Source organism: Natator depressus, chromosome 3 (assembly GCF_965152275.1).
Source record: "Natator depressus isolate rNatDep1 chromosome 3, rNatDep2.hap1, whole genome shotgun sequence".
Classification (NCBI taxonomy): domain Eukaryota; kingdom Metazoa; phylum Chordata; order Testudines; family Cheloniidae; genus Natator; species Natator depressus.
Genome location: NC_134236.1, coordinates 15724164 through 15740958, shown reverse-complemented (window position 1 = coordinate 15740958; position 16795 = coordinate 15724164).

Here is a 16795-nt window from a genome sequence, read left to right as displayed (position 1 = left end):
CTCAAAGTACCTATGGTTTAACTGGCTTGGGCTAGTGGCTGGGGTGGAATTCACTTTCATTGGTCCTGTGCCCAAGCCGCAGTCTAAGTAGGCTTAAGTGTATGATGCCAGGTTGATTTATTATTAGTTTAATTTTATATTTGGTTTAGAGGGAGGTTGATGGTTGTGGTTTAATGTATTCTTGGTAAAATGACAATGGGGTTAGCAGACCTTTCCATATGCATAAGAACATAAGAATGGCCATACTGGGTCAGACCAAAGGTCCATCCAACCCAGTATCCTGTATGCCGACAGTAGCCAATGCCATGTGCCCCAGAGGGAGTGAACCTAACAAGTAATAATTAAGAGATCTCTCTCCTGCCATCCATCTCCACCCTTTGACAAACAGAGGCTAGGGACACCATTCCTTACCCATCCTGGCTAATAACCATTAATGGACTTAACCTGCATGAATTTATCCAGTTCTCTTTTAAACCCTGTTATAGTCCTAGCCTTCACAACCTCCTCAGGCAAGGAGTTCCACAGGTTGACTGTGTGCTGTGTGAAGAAGAACTTCCTTTTATTTGTTTTAAACCTGCTGCCCATTAATTTCATTTGGTGGCTCCTAGTTCTTATATTATGGGAACAAGTAAATAACTTTTCCTTATTCACTTTCTCTACACCACTCATGGTTTTATAGACCTCTATCATATCCCCCCCTTAGTCTCCTTTTTTCCAAGCTGAAAAGTCCTAGTCTCTTTCAGACTAGAAGAAGTGGGTCTCTAGAGCTACTTGCAAAGAGAGCATGTTGACAGGGAGCATGGGGGAAAAGCAGGTTGCACTTTTCCTACCGGTATAGCCAGCTCCACTGCTCACCAGACTGCTTGTATGACGCTGGAAGCAACAGATCGTATCCTCACTTGTAGCTCTATCAACTTCAGTCTCTAAAACTCTGTTTGCATCAATGAAACTAAACCCATTTACATCGGGTAAGGAACTGGTCCATTATGGCTTCCATAATTTTAATGTCTGCCTGCACTCCTCTTGGCTTAGACAAGGTACTGTCTATCTGTAGACTTCTCTGGTGCGAGGTATTGGCAATCGAGTAGTATAATTGCCTTGTGACATTGTCCTCTAGTAGCTGACTCATATGGAGGATAAGGGACCTTCTACTGCTAACAATAAAAGAGTTTCTGCTTTAGCTGAATCGGTCTAGTCCTGTGTTTTGTGCAATTTTAGAACCAGGGTTGTAATCTCAGCTCCCCAGATACAGATATGAACATACAAAGTATCTAATAATTGTATATGTCTGTGGCATATGGAGTCATTATGGGCCAATTCCTCAGCGGGCAATGCAACGATGTTCATTTTCACTAGCTAAGGATCTGGCCCTAACTTCTAAAATATATGAACACTAAACAGTTTAATGCTGATCCTCAGGATTAATATATGTAATTTTTCTTTCCTGGTAATACATTTTCCGGTGCTGTGTTTGTTTGACTTTAAGGTATATTTAGTACACATTTGTTATCTTATAACTTTACCTTACTATTTCCAAATGTAATATTATACATGACTGCCCCAGTACTTGAGATTAAAGAAATATTCTTAATAACATGATTTTTTTCCTGCATTTCATTCTGCACTAGACAATAGGAGGATTTTTTGGTAAATTTGTAGCTGTACACAAGTATTTCAAGCTAAAATGTGTCTGTTTTCAAGTGAAACCGGGCTACTCTTAGAGCAAACTGCACTCTTATCCAAGTGGAAAGAAATTCATTTTTCACATACAAGTGACTTTGGCATTGAAAACTTGGGAAAATATATGCTGTAGCATGTTCTGAGGTGAAAATAACCGACTCATAGAAATTGTGAATATCGTTAAATTTGCAAATAGGACTGAGAAATGCCCCCACTGAAATGGCAAAAATGTGCAAGCTAAAATTTTGTCAGAAAAACACAATATAATTATGAGTTTTTTACTTGATTCCTAGAGAGTTACAAAAATGCCTGCAGGATCCTATTGAGTATCAATGGGACTCCTACTTACTTAGACGTTTTGAAAACCCCATCCTTTTCACCCAAATGCTTATGCTTTAGAATAGAGGTTCCCAAACTTTTCTCACTGTATCAGCTGCCACTGTACTCCTATCCTTCTCATCACTGATACTTTGTGTGTTCTTCTTAACACTACCTGTCTTTAGCCAGCGGTCCACCTTTTGTTGTTACGTACAGATATAGTTATAGTGCAATGCATACAACTGTAAAAAACCCTGATTAAGTTCTGAGCTCAGTTAGACTGGACAGTTCCTGGGCAACGGAACCCACGCTGTACAGTGATTGGAGGGGAAGGCGCCGTATGTCCGCGTCTTTGTGTATCTGTGTTCTCATTGGTACATCTTGAAGTAAATTAACAGTATTTTTATTTAACCGTATTGTACATAACAAACTCCCAATGAGTTTTAAAGCTTCATCTGAGTGGCCTATTATGAAAATGCAATAAATAAAATAATGAATAAATAAAATCCACCCTTACACTATTTCTCCCACATCCCCCCTCCCCCACCGAGATGTCTCGCATACCCCCAGGGACTTACGTTACACAGTTTGGGAACCACTGCATTAGAAGACGTAAACCTACTTGCTCTGAGAGTTAAACTTTAGAGCCTGATCCTGCAACCAGCTCTGTGCTCTGTGCATGTGCAAAGTCCCATTGACATCATGGGGCCAATCCACACACACCATTGCAGGATCAGTGCCTTAATACCTCCAGCCTGTATTATTTCAAAATTACAGGCAGAAATCTTCTTGTGTGTGCTTCTGTTCCCCTCCCAAAGGCTGAGTCTTGGAAAGACTCAGTCTAGCCTAAACTATTCATACAAAGCGGGCTATCTTCCTCTCTTTCTTACAAAAGTGCAACCCCACATTCATTATTTATTATCTAGTGAAACTGTTTTATAATTATACACACTACAGTTTTTCTTTAGGTAGCTTTCTGTATGTACAAGGTAGTTTACGGCTATGTAAGGAGACAGGATCGCTGTCCTGAAGAGAATTTTATGTAAGCCAACAGCCCACACAAAGAACCAGAATTTAAACGTATATATTATTTAATACCCCTGCTTAACTGCTGTTTTATTGCCTAGTCACATGGTGTAAAGGACACTTTTTATTGTTTCTTGATTCTTTCCATATTTTCTCTTCTTACTTTTGCTAACCCTTTGCCTATATTTTACCCTTCCTCATTTCATTGAAAAAAATCAAGGCATTATATTGCTCTGAGTGCCCGAATGTTTCAAACAGCCTTCTTTGTAGCAGATAATATTTTAAAACCTCAGAATAAGGTCTCCACATGTTAAATAAAGGAATGCAAGTCTTACCTTTCCTTTCTGGGAAGATGGGAAATGTCTTCTGCACCTTTCAAGAGTTGGTGGAAGTGAATGGATTTCTTCACTGGAGCATAATATATAGCTCACCTGTTTACTGCTTTGGCAAGGTGACTCAGCGTCACTGCAGATTTAATAAAACCCAAATTGGAACTGGGGAGAGCACTGGGTTTGTCGTACACTCTTCCCAAAAGATGTTGTTTGCATTTGATTTTTACTTTCTAATATTGTGTATTTGGAAAGCGCCAAGAAATCTCTGCTTCCAATTAAGCAGCTGACCTATGTTTCTTGTACATTGCTAATTATAAGTAAATTTCACAATTAGAGCAAACTGAATAATCTCATGTCACAAAGGGTCTTTACAGAGAGTTGACACATCTAGTTATCTCTAAGGCTTAGTGGGTCTAATATTCATCAACACCAGTGGCTTTCAAACTTGGGTACATGAGCTCTTGTCAGGGGGTACACGAAAAATCCTTTAATGGTGGACAGCACATTTTATTTAGTATAGAGGTTTTTTAAAATGGGGGGTGGCTCAGGCTGATGATGCCAGGTGGCTAGGGTCAGCCCTGTGGGGCAGGGCTCAGGGAGGGAGTACCTGTCTGGGTTGGGGGGGGAGGGGTGCAAGCAAAAATTTTAAATCTCGCAGGGGAGGCTCAGCTCATTTGAGTTACAATTTTTGGTTCCATCCCACCAACCCAGACAGATTGGGTGACCTGCTGAGCTGAGTTAGGGGGTGGAAGTGATGTTTCCTCCCTGAGCCCTGCCGCACAGGGCCGGCGCAAGCCACTCGCATTGTTGCTCGCCCCCCTGAATGTTCCTCTGTGCCCCCCGCCCCCCTCAGGGAACGTGCCCCACAGTTTGAAAAGCTCTAAAAGATGTTGCAAAAGGGAAGGCAGAAATTCGGGGGGCAGGCACATGACCCCACATGTTCCCCCCACGCATCGCCTCTGCCTGTTTCAGATGTGGGCACGTGGTAGGCAACATTATTTGGAAAGGGGTACACAGCCTAAAATGTTTGAAAGCCACTGATCTACACTTGTGTCAATTAATTTAGTTAATTAATGGAGTAACTGGGCATAACTGAGTTGGTTTAAATGAGAGAGAACCTGGGCCACTGTCTTTGTATTGGAAAGATAATAGGCCAGACTCTTGCTTACCCCAGGGCCTCTCCACATCACTGTGGAAGTATTAAATTCAGAGTGGAGTAAAAGGGCCTTAGTGTAAATGAGAATCTGTCCCAGTATGGAGCAGGGTCAGTAACAGTTTCCCCATCCTGTGAACATTTATGAGATATGAAGAATGTTCCATTCCTCATTGGGATACAACTTAGACCGTTCAAAAATTTTCATGAAAAACCAGTGGGGGAGAGGGGAAGAGACTCACCATTATTTCCCAGGGAGTCAGGATACTGGTGCTATTGGGTAGAGCGGTAAGCTGGTATGACTAGTTTTGCTGCTATATTGCTTATACTTGCATAGAAGTATAATGGAAACTTGTTCTGCTTGGTAACAGACATGCCATTTTTACTAGTTGAGCTGGGAAACTCTTCCCTTGGTTATGCTGACACGTAAGATAGCCCAAGAAAGATTTTAAGGCTTGCCTGGAAGCAGGATTCCCATGAGGCCTTGCAGTTAAGATTAAGCTAACTTTAGAGAGTGGAATTTTGCCAAGTACTAATCTTTATCATGTTTTGAAAACTGTTTTAGGAGCTATTTTAGCAAGGTACAAACTGCAAGATATGAAACAAATAAGTATGTCTTTAAAAAGAGCAAAATAATGACTACCCAACAGATGCTGAGACAGTGGGAAATTTGCAGTGGAACAGGGCACCTTGCAAATAGCCTATGATAAGAAGTGTACACCAAAAAGAGGAAATAAGTCAGGACCAGAATGACAAACATAAAGGCTACCAAGGGTATAATTGCACTTAAACCTTAGAGGAAGTAAGACCATTTGCAGTCTGGATGCAGGCTGCCAGAGAACAACAGGGGAAGATCTTCAGCAGGTGTTGGTAACTGTATGCCTCTGTTTATGCTTCTCTACTAACTGTTAATCAATAAACCCAGTCAAAGCTGATTTATCCAAGTTTCGTTATGATTGAACTAAATCAGAAGATGAGAGAATTTTCTTGCTAAACATATAAACAGTTTAATTTTTATCAATTATTGGCTATCAGTTAATTGAGTTGATTATTAATTATCAACAGTTATATAGGAAACCAAGGGTAACCAACATAATCTAGTTCCCCATTGTGAACAATGAGGACTGAATTTAGGTCTTCAATGATTTTAAGGCCAGAAGTGACCTTTGTGATCATCTAGCCTGACCTCCAACGTAACACAAGCCATAGGACATTCTTGAGTCAAAGCAAGTAGTTCTGGTTGAACAAGATCATATTTTTAGAGCCATACAGTAGAGTAACAGAGCTTAAGGCGAGAAGAGACCACCACATCATCCAGTCTGACCCTCCATATATCACAGGCCGCCAGCACCGCCCAACCCAACTAAACCCAACAATCAAAATGAGACCACAGTATTACAGAGACTAAACCGTTGTGTGCCAAAGGCAGAGAGTAGGAGGGACTGAGTTGAACCGGTACCCAAAGACCCTGTAATAACAGGGAACTGATTAAGTGAGATATTCTCAGATGATCCCGGCAAGTCACCCAGGCCTCATGCTGCAGAGGAAGGCAGAAAAACCCAAAGGTCCCTTCCAATCGATGGGGGGTTTCCTACTCGAACCCACATATGATCATCAATTAGACACTGAACACGTGAGCAAGAACCAGCCAGACAAACACCTGAGAGAGAGAGAATGCTCAGTGCCACTTCAAAGCACTGGCCCATCCCTTCCAGTGTCCCATCTCCAGCCATGGCCATCTCTGATGCATCCCTGAGCCAGGTGAGGCCCTGAAGCATGACATTTTGGGAACCCAAAATGAGAACTGGAAATGGACCCCCAGCGTTGCTAATCCCTGCCTCCACAAGCAGCCCCATCATGCAATCCCACTCAGAAATATGCCCGTCTCTCTATTAAAACTTACTGAGTTGTTTGCCCCCAAAACTCCTATTACAGGCTGTTCTTTAACTACACTCTGATATTTAGAAACTTTAATCTAATTCCCAGCCTAAATTTATCCATGGCCAGTTTAGACCCATTTGTTCTTGTGACAACACAGTCCTTTAGCTTAAATAGCTTTCACCCTCCCTGGTGTGTGTCCCTCTGATGTATTTATTCAGAGCAATCATTTCCCCTCTGAATCTTTGTTCTGATGGGCTAAACAAGCCACGCTCTTTTAGTCTCCTTTCCTAAAATAGAAAAAACATCCAATCTTGATCTCCCTTGATGGAGTAACCACCACAGTCCTTTGTAAATTATTCCAATGGTTAATTACTGTCACTGTTAAAAATATGCACCTTCATTTCCAGTCTGAATTTATCCAGCTTAAACTTCCATTATTGGATCTTGTTATAACTTTGTCTGCTAAATGAAAGAATATTTTGGCATCAAATTTCTGTTCCCCATGTAGGCACTTAGAGACCATGGTCAAGTCACTCTTTAGCCTTCTCACTGATAAACTAAACAGATTGTGCTCCTTGAATCTTTCACTGTCATGCATGTTTTCAAATCCTTTAGTCACTTTCATGGCTCTTCTTTGAATTCTCTCCAGTTCAGCTCAGTTGCACCCTGATGAGTAAATTTATTGTCTGTTGTGGTTTTATGGCTTGAGGCTGATCTCAGCTATACTGATGTAAATCTGGAATAACACCAGTCTCCTCAGGCTATTCCAGATTTACACCTGTACATGTGAGATCAAGTCCCATGGATGAGTCAGAAGTTGTGTGACTTTCCACCTTTTCTACTCTTGATTTAATTAAATCAGAAAAAGTCATACTAACTAGATGAGGATAATGTCCAGAACTCTGTCTTTTCTTCAAAAACCTTGACAGTCCCAACTGAGGGAGAAGTCAGTCTGCAGGCACTCCACGTGGCTCCTCTGCCTGAACCCCTCCTGAACAGGCTATTCCCAATTGTAGCCATACCCAGTCCTCTCACTTCAGAAACCCAGCTCATGGTCTCTACACAGAACATTTTCCCATGTTTCCCATGACACCTCAGAAGTATTTTTAACCCCACTCTCTCTTTCTGGAGGTTAAGGGCCACATGCCATGTTCAGTTACCAGGGCATAACTCCGAGTGATTTCCGAAGAAATAGTATTTCCGTGCCCACGTTAAGTCCCATGCTCTGGTAATAAAAGCTGGGCTTTTCTCCCGGTGTCCAATGGCAACAGAAGTGCAGACCATGGAAAGCTTCTCATATCAGCCTCCCTATCTAATGAGTTGCCATGCCAGAACCTAGTCAAGTGTGGTGATAGTCAGAGAAGGGGAATATATGCAGGACCACGGATTCTTCTTTTTTTTTATAGCTGCTTCTTCTGTGGTAAATATTCAACATGCTTCATGCCATTACATCTGTGCTTTGGAGTTCTACTTCGCCAGCAACCTGCATCTATGGCTGGTGCAACACTGCTTATCTTGATAGTCACATCCCCTCAGTTCACAGCCAAAACACAAAGGTGAGTGCGTCATTTTTTTTTCTAAAATGGCTAAAGGTAAAGTATTTCGAAACACCTTGGTGCCTTAGGCCCAGATCCTCAAAGGCATTTAGGTGCCTAACTCCCAGTGAAATTAATGGGAGTTTGTGACCTAAATACTTTTGAGGATCTGGGACATGGACTTTTAAGACCTATTGATTTTCAGTGGGTCAGAGATGCTAAGTCACGTAGGCATTTCTGAAAATATTACCCAACACATCGGAACTCTGTATGCCTAACGTTGGACACCTAAATCCATATTTAGGCACTGGCTATTTCAGATGTACTGAAAGCCCCTGCAGCTCCTCTGAATCCATTAGGAATTGTGCATGCTCAGCCCTTCTGAAAATTAGGCAGCTTTTTTCGAAGTGCCAAACTTTACTCTCCTGAATGTATAAATTGTTTTTATTGTCCCAACTGTTGCAGAGGCTGAAGAGATGCATACACCAGCACACTCTCCTCCTCCTCTGCCACACATTGTATCCATGTAACAAAATCCAGCATGTGAGCTGTCATTGGTGTTAACATTGGCTGAAGGGTTGTGAGGAAGCTGGAAACCTGCTTGATGTTCAGATACCAGGCTTCCTGAGACCATTCACAGTCTCAACACTGTCATTCTGTTGGAGACGATGAGCCAGATTCTCCCCTCAGCTACACCCATATGATTTCATTGATCTCACTAAGCACTGGGCATAAGTACAGAATTTGGTTCTATATGCAACCCTGTCCCTTTACCATTACAAAGCACATCCTTGCTTCTAGACAGGATGGACTGTAACTGGCCAGAACTAAGAGAATCAACTAGATGTTTTTTCTATTGGTTTATTTCAATTCATTTAGTGTGTATAGAGGCCCATAAGTATAGTATGTAAGAATGAATATACAAAATGCACAAGATGACTAAGATCTGGCCAGCTCTGTAGGGTGACCAGGAGGACAACAGAAAGTGTTGAGGAATGGCTGGGGATAGATCCTAGGCATATCAGAGACAGGGCCAAGGCAGGACTTCTGCCTAAAGTGAGTCCCACCTTTCCCTTGCCTTTCCCTTGCTGTGTATTCCCCCTTCACTCCCATGCTGCTCTCCCTTCTTTCTCTGCCTCATCCTTCTTCCCATGTTCAACATCCTCCTTAATTGGAATAGATCAGGATCAGGCTCTCTCATTGCTTATTTGTCCAGGGAAGATTAGATCGAATACAGCATCTGGACGTCATGACATTCTGGTTTATATTCACTTTTACAGCGGACTGTCTAAGACACAGGGAACTCAGTGACTGCCTTGTGACTGCATCGGTTGAGACGGTGACAAAACCGAGATCCTCTTGATCTTGTGATCTCTTTCAATATAGTCTTAGTCCACTAAATCACATGGCCAGTTTCAATATCTAACGTAGTTCACTTGAAAATGCATTTCAAGCATTTCAACTGCTTTTTTTTTCTTTTCTTTTTTTTTTTTTTTTTGGTGTGAGATCACTAATCAGAAAGCCAGCACTCCAGCATACTTATTGTTGGCAAAGGGGGACAGAAGAAAAATGGTCTAATTCTCAAATATGTGTTCCCCTTTCTACCATAGGTGAACTAGATGGTGACAGGTGAAACAATGATTAGAGGTACTGCAGATGACAGAGAGCTAAATAGATAGATTGATAGGTCAGATTTTCTTAAATAAGAAAATGTATCTATCATTGGAGCTGTTTGAAATGTACTATTTTTTATTTTTATATAATTATTTTAGACATTTTGAATTATGACTAAGAGGAAAAATATATTGCAATCCCCTTTCTCCATAATTTTTCAGGTACCATGGTTACTTGCACAGTCCCCAATAATATAGCATCTAAGCACCTCATGATCTTTAATAAGTTTTTCCTCCCCCTACAATAAAGTAGGGAAGTGCTATTGTCCCTACTAGGGAACTGAGACACAGAGAGATTAATTGACATGACCAAGAGCACTCAAGAAGTCTGTGGCAGAGCATGAATTGAACCTTGGTCCTAGGATAGAACTCTAACCATTTCCTTCACATTACATTCACTTCCTCCCTTCACCTTTTGACATCAACCATTTCATTCTCACAGCCTAGACCTTGTTCTATAGTTGGGAGGGGAAAAACCCCAACAACAATAACAGATGATGGAATACATTCCATTCCAGTTGAAGTACATTTTAAACAGCAGATTCTAAACCTAGAGATTTTTAAATCATGAGGCCTGGGTAACTTTTATCCAAGAGATTTGAAAGAGCAGGCCAAGGAGCTTGCTAAGCCTTGGAACTCTGTGGACATTTCAGAGGACTGAAAGAAAACCGATGTTGTGCAATTATTTTAAAAAGGTAAATAGGATGACCCAGATAACTACTGGCAACCTGACATCAATCCTGTGCAAACTAATGAAACAGATGATATGATTCAATTAATGAAAATATTAAAGGATAGGGGTATAATTAATGCCCATCAACATGGGTTTATGGAATATAGATCTTGTGAAACTACTTGTTAGGGCTCCCCTACCCTCCCTTGGTTCTTGTCATGCAGACAGAAAGCAGAAGGTCAGAATCCAAAATGCAGGCAACGCGATGTTCATTGGTGTTAACAAGCAAGCATAACCACAGCTCTGTACACCAGCAGAGCTTCCTTCCCCCCTCCTTCTTAGTAGGATTAATTATACCGATAGCGGGTGGCCCTGGCGCCACCCCTGACCATTTATGTTCATGCTCCATTTTGGAGCATCTTGAGTCTGGGGGCTTTGGTACCACCTCTTTTGTACCTCATGGGAGGGGTAGGGGAGTGAGGTTTTGTACCAGCCAGGGTCACTTTTTCTTTGGCTTTTGGTGTTTCTTATACCTCCCCCCTTTCCCTTCTTGCAAACAGAGGCGAGGGACACCATCCCTGCCCATCCTGGCTAATAACCATTGATGGACCTATCCTCCATGACTTTATTCCCTATCCCAGTATTCAAAACACTCAGCCTACTATCAATAATCATACAGGTGATAACTGTAATTGCCCTAATAGGAGCGTGTTACTATCTGCGGCACCAAAATAAAAGGGCCAGACTACAACACCAGATTGAAAAAAAATGGCTATGCTTGGATATAAGGTGGTGTCATATATACACATACACACTACACATATATACCCACGTACACTAAAATATATATACATCATATCCATATTATTCATATGTATTAATTATCTGGTAGCGCCCCCAAGGCTCAATCATAAAATTACATTACTCAATCAAAGTCCTGGGCCTAACGTTCCCAGGCCCACCATAAGGGACTACATATGATTGGAAAATAAAATCTGTCCTTCAGTCGTACGAGGGAAAGTGCAGACCAAGGGACAGATGGGGCATAAATGTATAGATGGGAAAGTGAGGTGGCCAAATAACAGTATTTAGCCTCTTGGGTCATCTTCTGTCCATGCATTATGCTTTTCTGGGATGATGAGTAAACATCCTCCCCATAAAAAAACAAAAATCAGGGGAATGTAGTAAGAAGATACATGATATAAATGTCAGGTTTCAGAGTAACAGCTGTGTTAGTCTGTATTCGTAAAAAGAAAAAAGAAAAGGAGTACTTGTGGCACCTTAGAGACTAACCAGTTTATTTGAGCATGAGCTTTCGTGAGCTACAGCTCACTTCATCGGATGCATAAGTGAGCTGTAGCTCACGAAAGCTCATGCTCAAATAAACTGGTTAGTCTCTAAGGTGCCACAAGTACTCCTTTTCTTTTTTCTTTTTATGATATAAATGTATCATTCTTGTATCTGAAACTAGAAATATGAAATAGAACTCTGAAGTCCTACTGTAATTATGCAAAGTGTGGGCCATTAATGGTGGTTTGAAATCTTGATGGCTCCCATTAACCAGGACAATTGGTTGTAAATGTCTTTGTTTACTTATAAGTCTTCCTATATACCTGTGTGCTGGCAAGTGGGTAATGAAGTCTTACAGTGACATGTGACCATGTCACCTGAACTGGAATCCATCTTTAACCTGGTGCTTTTCCATTTAGAAGGAGGGGTGAGGACCCAGAGAAGGACAAAGGATTCCTGCCTTGTGCAAAAGATATATAAGGGGGTGGAACAGAACAAAGGGGGCTGCAGTCATGAGAAATACCCTAGCTACCACCTGAGCTGGAACAAGGACTGTACCAGGGGAAAGAATTGTGCCCAGAATAGGAAGGCATTCAGTTTGTGAAAGAAGCTTATTGAAACATCTCTGAGGGTGAGATTTTATCTGTATTCAGTTTTCTTACTGTATTAGGCTTAGACTTGCATGTTTTGTTTTATTTTGCTTGGTAATTCACTTTGTTCTGTCTGTTGTTACTTGGAACCACTTAAATCCTGCTTTTTGTATTTAATAAAATCACTTTTTACTTATTATCTAACCCCGAGTATGTATTAATACCTGGGGGAGCAAACAGCTGTGCATATCTCGCTATCAGTGTTATAGAGGGCGAACAATTTCTGAGTTTACCCTGTATAAAGCTTTATACAAGGTAAAATGGATTTATTTGGGGTTTGGACCCCATTGGGAGCTGGGTATCTGAGTGCTGGAGGCAGGAACACTTCTTAAACTGTTTTCAGTTGAGCCTGCAGCTTGTAAGGGGAAGTGGTTCAGACTTGGATCTGTGTTTGCAGCAGGCAAGCGTGTCTGGCTCAAACAAGGCAAGGTACTGAAGTCCAAAGCTGGCAGGAAAAACGGGCTCAGAGGTAGTCCCAGCACATCAGGTGGCAGTCCCAAAAGGGTTTCTGTGACCCAACCCATCACAAGAGTAATCAAGCAGGAGGGGTTGACAAAGAAAGCACAAACAGGTGAGGAAAAGCAGCAGGGAACATCCTTCTCCATAGGCTTTTTGTCTCCTGAATCTCAGCTGGAAATATATTTCAAGAGGGGGACAGACATTATAAAAAGGAGGCACAAAGACCCCAAGACAAACCCCCAAGACAAACCATCTCTCTCTCTCTCTCTCTCTTTCTTTCTCCTTCTGCCCACTGTATTCATTAGCACCAGAAGGGACAAAGGAAGCGTTAATTGTATACTGAGAAAAGGGGTCTTGATCTAAGAAGTTTGTTCAGTAAGACTGCTAAAATCATATGGTGAGAAACTTTGTGTGAACCTGATATAGTTTGTTAAGTTAGGCACAAGTAGAGTTTTAACGTTATTTTTTTCTATTTTTAGGCCTCATTACTTGTACTCCCTGAAAATCTACCTCTTTGTAGTTAATAAACTTGTTTTTTTTTTTGTTTTATCTAATCCAGCATGCTTGAACTGAAGTGTTTGGGAAACTCCATTTGGTGTGGCAGTTATGTGTATATTATTTCTATTAAAGAAACGACAGACTTTGCATCATTTTCATTGTACAGGCGAGGGTTGGGTAGTAGAGGACATACATATCTGGGGGGAAATCTAAGACTAGGAGTATGTTGGCGTCAAACTGCAGCGTAACCAAGGCTGGTAAGAGCCAAGATGTGGCTGGCTGGCTGCAGCAGAGACGTAACTAAGTATTTTAGCGCCCAGGGTGAGCAAGCATATTTCTGCCCCCTCGAGGCAACACGTGAGGGGCATGTGGGGTCATTGCCCTTCCCAGGTGTCTGGCTTCCATTTAGCAAAGAGGTTTTCAAACTTTGGGGTGTGCCTCCCTAGAGGGATGTGCCCCACAGTTTGAAAACTGTCGCCTCCTGCCAGGAACTAGAGTATAATGTTGAAAACTGCTACTGACATAATGTGCCAGCAGTAGCGGTTACACTTGTCACAATTTGCTACCTCGCCCCTTTCTCGTCATCTGGTCCAAGGGCAGCAAATTATGACAGGGCTTCAACGGTCCATGACAATTTGCTACCCAAAAACCAGAAGATGACAAAGGTGAGAGGTGTGGTTAGATGTTCAGCTGCGTGTGTGTGTTCTCCCTGTGTGCTGCCCCAGCTCTGCGCAGACGGAGCACAGCAGACCTCGACCGAACCACCAAATGACCACGAGATCTGTTAAGGTAAAAAAAGGCACCGGGTCAGGTTTATTGTCGACAAAGCACGGTAATAGCACCTGGCAGACTCTAAGGATACTAAGACATGTATGCCTGTGACAATGGACACAGCTCAGTGAATGACGGGACTTTCCATTGCTCCTGGACCAAGATACTCCCTTTGAGATACATCTTTATAACCTGAACAAACAAATTAGTACTGCCTCTGACATAGTTAGTTACTGCCCCTTGATGTGGCTAGTTATCACCCATCATCACCCTGTACATGTTGGTTTGATCAAAACCTCTTTATTATGTACTGTCATCCTGACCTTATCTTTTAGGGATGGCCAGTGTGTTCCTATTAATCTTGGGGAATGTTTTTGTACCATCCTTGATATTGGGATGTTCTGGTACCATTTGATATTGGGATGTTCTGGTTATCACTTGATATTGGAATGTGTTTGCATGAGTACTCTGTGCCTAGTACTTCTTAGGAATGTGTATTTCTGAAATATCTTCCCTGTTCTTGCCGTATTCTGTGAGCAGGTCCTGCTTCATACCAGGCCTCTGATACAAGTGCTTATGTGTCAGGCTCTCTTCTTACTACATTCCCCTGCTTTTTGTTTTCTTATGGGGAGGATGTTTACTCATCATCCCAGAAAAGCATAATGCATGGACTGAAGATGACCCAGTGGGCTAAACACTGTTATTTGGCCACCTCTCTTTCCCATCTATACATTTATGCCCCATCTGTCCCTTGGTCTGCACATTCCCTCGTACGACTGAAGGACAGATTTTATTTTCCAATCATGTGTAGTCCCTTATGGTGGGCCTGGGAACGTTAGGCCCAGGACTTTGATTGAGTAATGTAATTTTATGATTGAGCCTTGGGGGCGCTACCAGATAATTAATACATATGAATAATATGGATATGATGTATATATTTTTAGTGTACATGGGTATATATGTGTAGTGTGTATGTGTATATATGACACCACCTTATATCCAAGCATAGCCATTTTTTTTCAATCTGGTGTTGTAGTCTGGCCCTTTTATTTTGGTGCCGCAGATAGCAACACGCTCCTGTTAGGGCAATTACAGTTATCACCTGTATGATTATTGATAGTAGGCTGAATGTTTTGAATACTGGGATAGGGAATAAAGTCATGGAGGATAGGTCCATCAATGGTTATTAGCCAGGATGGGCAGGGATGGTGTTCCTCGCCTCTGTTTGCCAGAAGCTGGGAATGGGCGACAGGGGATGGCTCACTTGATGATTACCTGTTCTGTTCATTCCCTCTGGGGCACCTGCCATTGGCCACTGTTGGAAGACAGGATACTGGGCTAGATGGACCTATGGTCTGACCCAGTATGGCCATTCTTATGTTCTTATGCATTGTTATAGTCTGTCCCACAGTGCCACATATATGAGAAGTAAAACAGAAATTTGGAGTAGTGACATTACAAATGAGGTCTTTATATATAAATTTTCTTGTGTTTAGTTAGCGCACAGTACTGTTCATCCATGTTATAGGTTACCCTTACTGCTGGTTGTTACCCTCAGGTAAGCTGTGCTAGGCAGGAAACAGGAACTGCTAGCTTCTCTGTTTTATTGGTTGCATTGCTCTGTAATACACCAGTTGCTGATGTAGATCCAGTTGTTTCTTATGGATGCTGTCTTCCAGATAACTTACTGAATGGACAGTAACCAAGTTATCAAATATTGCTGTGTCAGCATTTAGTATTGGTACGCAGACACTGAACAAGGTTGTTTTGAATAACATGTGCCTTACTGAGGATGCAGTGTCCCTGATCCCAAAGTGTGACTTGTCGTACCAGGAAGTTTGTTTACCCAATTTGTAGTTACTGTGTAACTTAATTTTTTTACCCATTTGTTTTTTCTTGTCTTCGTGTTGTTTGCTGCTATTTGCTTGTTGATTTTCACCTGTGTGTTGATTAAACAGTTTAGCAATGCTATGCACATTGTTAATGGCATAGAGCAATAATTCAACAATACAGCAGTAATACAGTTGCTTTTACACAGTAGCCAAATTCAGATTAAATGACAGTTTAACCTGGTCCAGCTAGTGGTTATTAGCTGTTTGCCAACTTAATCGTCCATATATGGTAGACTGAGGTGTAGTTGACCAGTCTCTTATTTATAAAGCACTTCACTTTTCTTTTCTTGATGCTTGGGGGTTCCTTCACTGTATACCGATATCTTCTAGTGCAGGGATGGCCAACCTGAGCCCGAGAAGGAGACAGAATTTACCAGTGTACATTGCCAAAGAGTCACAGTAATACGTCAGCAGCCCCCCATCAGCTCCACTCCCCCCTCCGCTCCCAGCACCTCCCACCCACCGGGAGCCCTGCCGATCTGCACTTTCCCCTCCCTCCCCACACCTCCTGATCAGCTGTTTCATGGCGTGGGGAGGGGGAGGAGCGAGGGCACGGCAGGTTCAGGGGAGGGGGTGGAAAGGGGTGGAGTTGGGGCAGGGCCTGGGGCAGAGCCAGGGGTTGAGCAATGAGCACCCCCAGGCACATTAGAAAGTTGGTGCCTGTAGCTTCAGCCCTGGAGTCGGTGCCTATACAAGGAGCCGCATATTAACTTCTGAAGAGCCGCATGTGGCTCCGGAGCCACAGGTTGGCCACCCCTGCTCTAGTGTTTTTGTGGTGTGATATCTTCTGGTGTCTTTGGTCTGTGGGATGCAACCTTTAAACAGCTAATCAGTTAATGTCACAAAGTTTTTTGTTTATTTTACATTTCTTCTTGTTTTCAAAAAGAAAAGGAGGACTTGTGGCACCTTAGAGACTAACCAATTTATTTGAGCATAAGCTTTCGTGAGCTACAAAGTGAGCTGT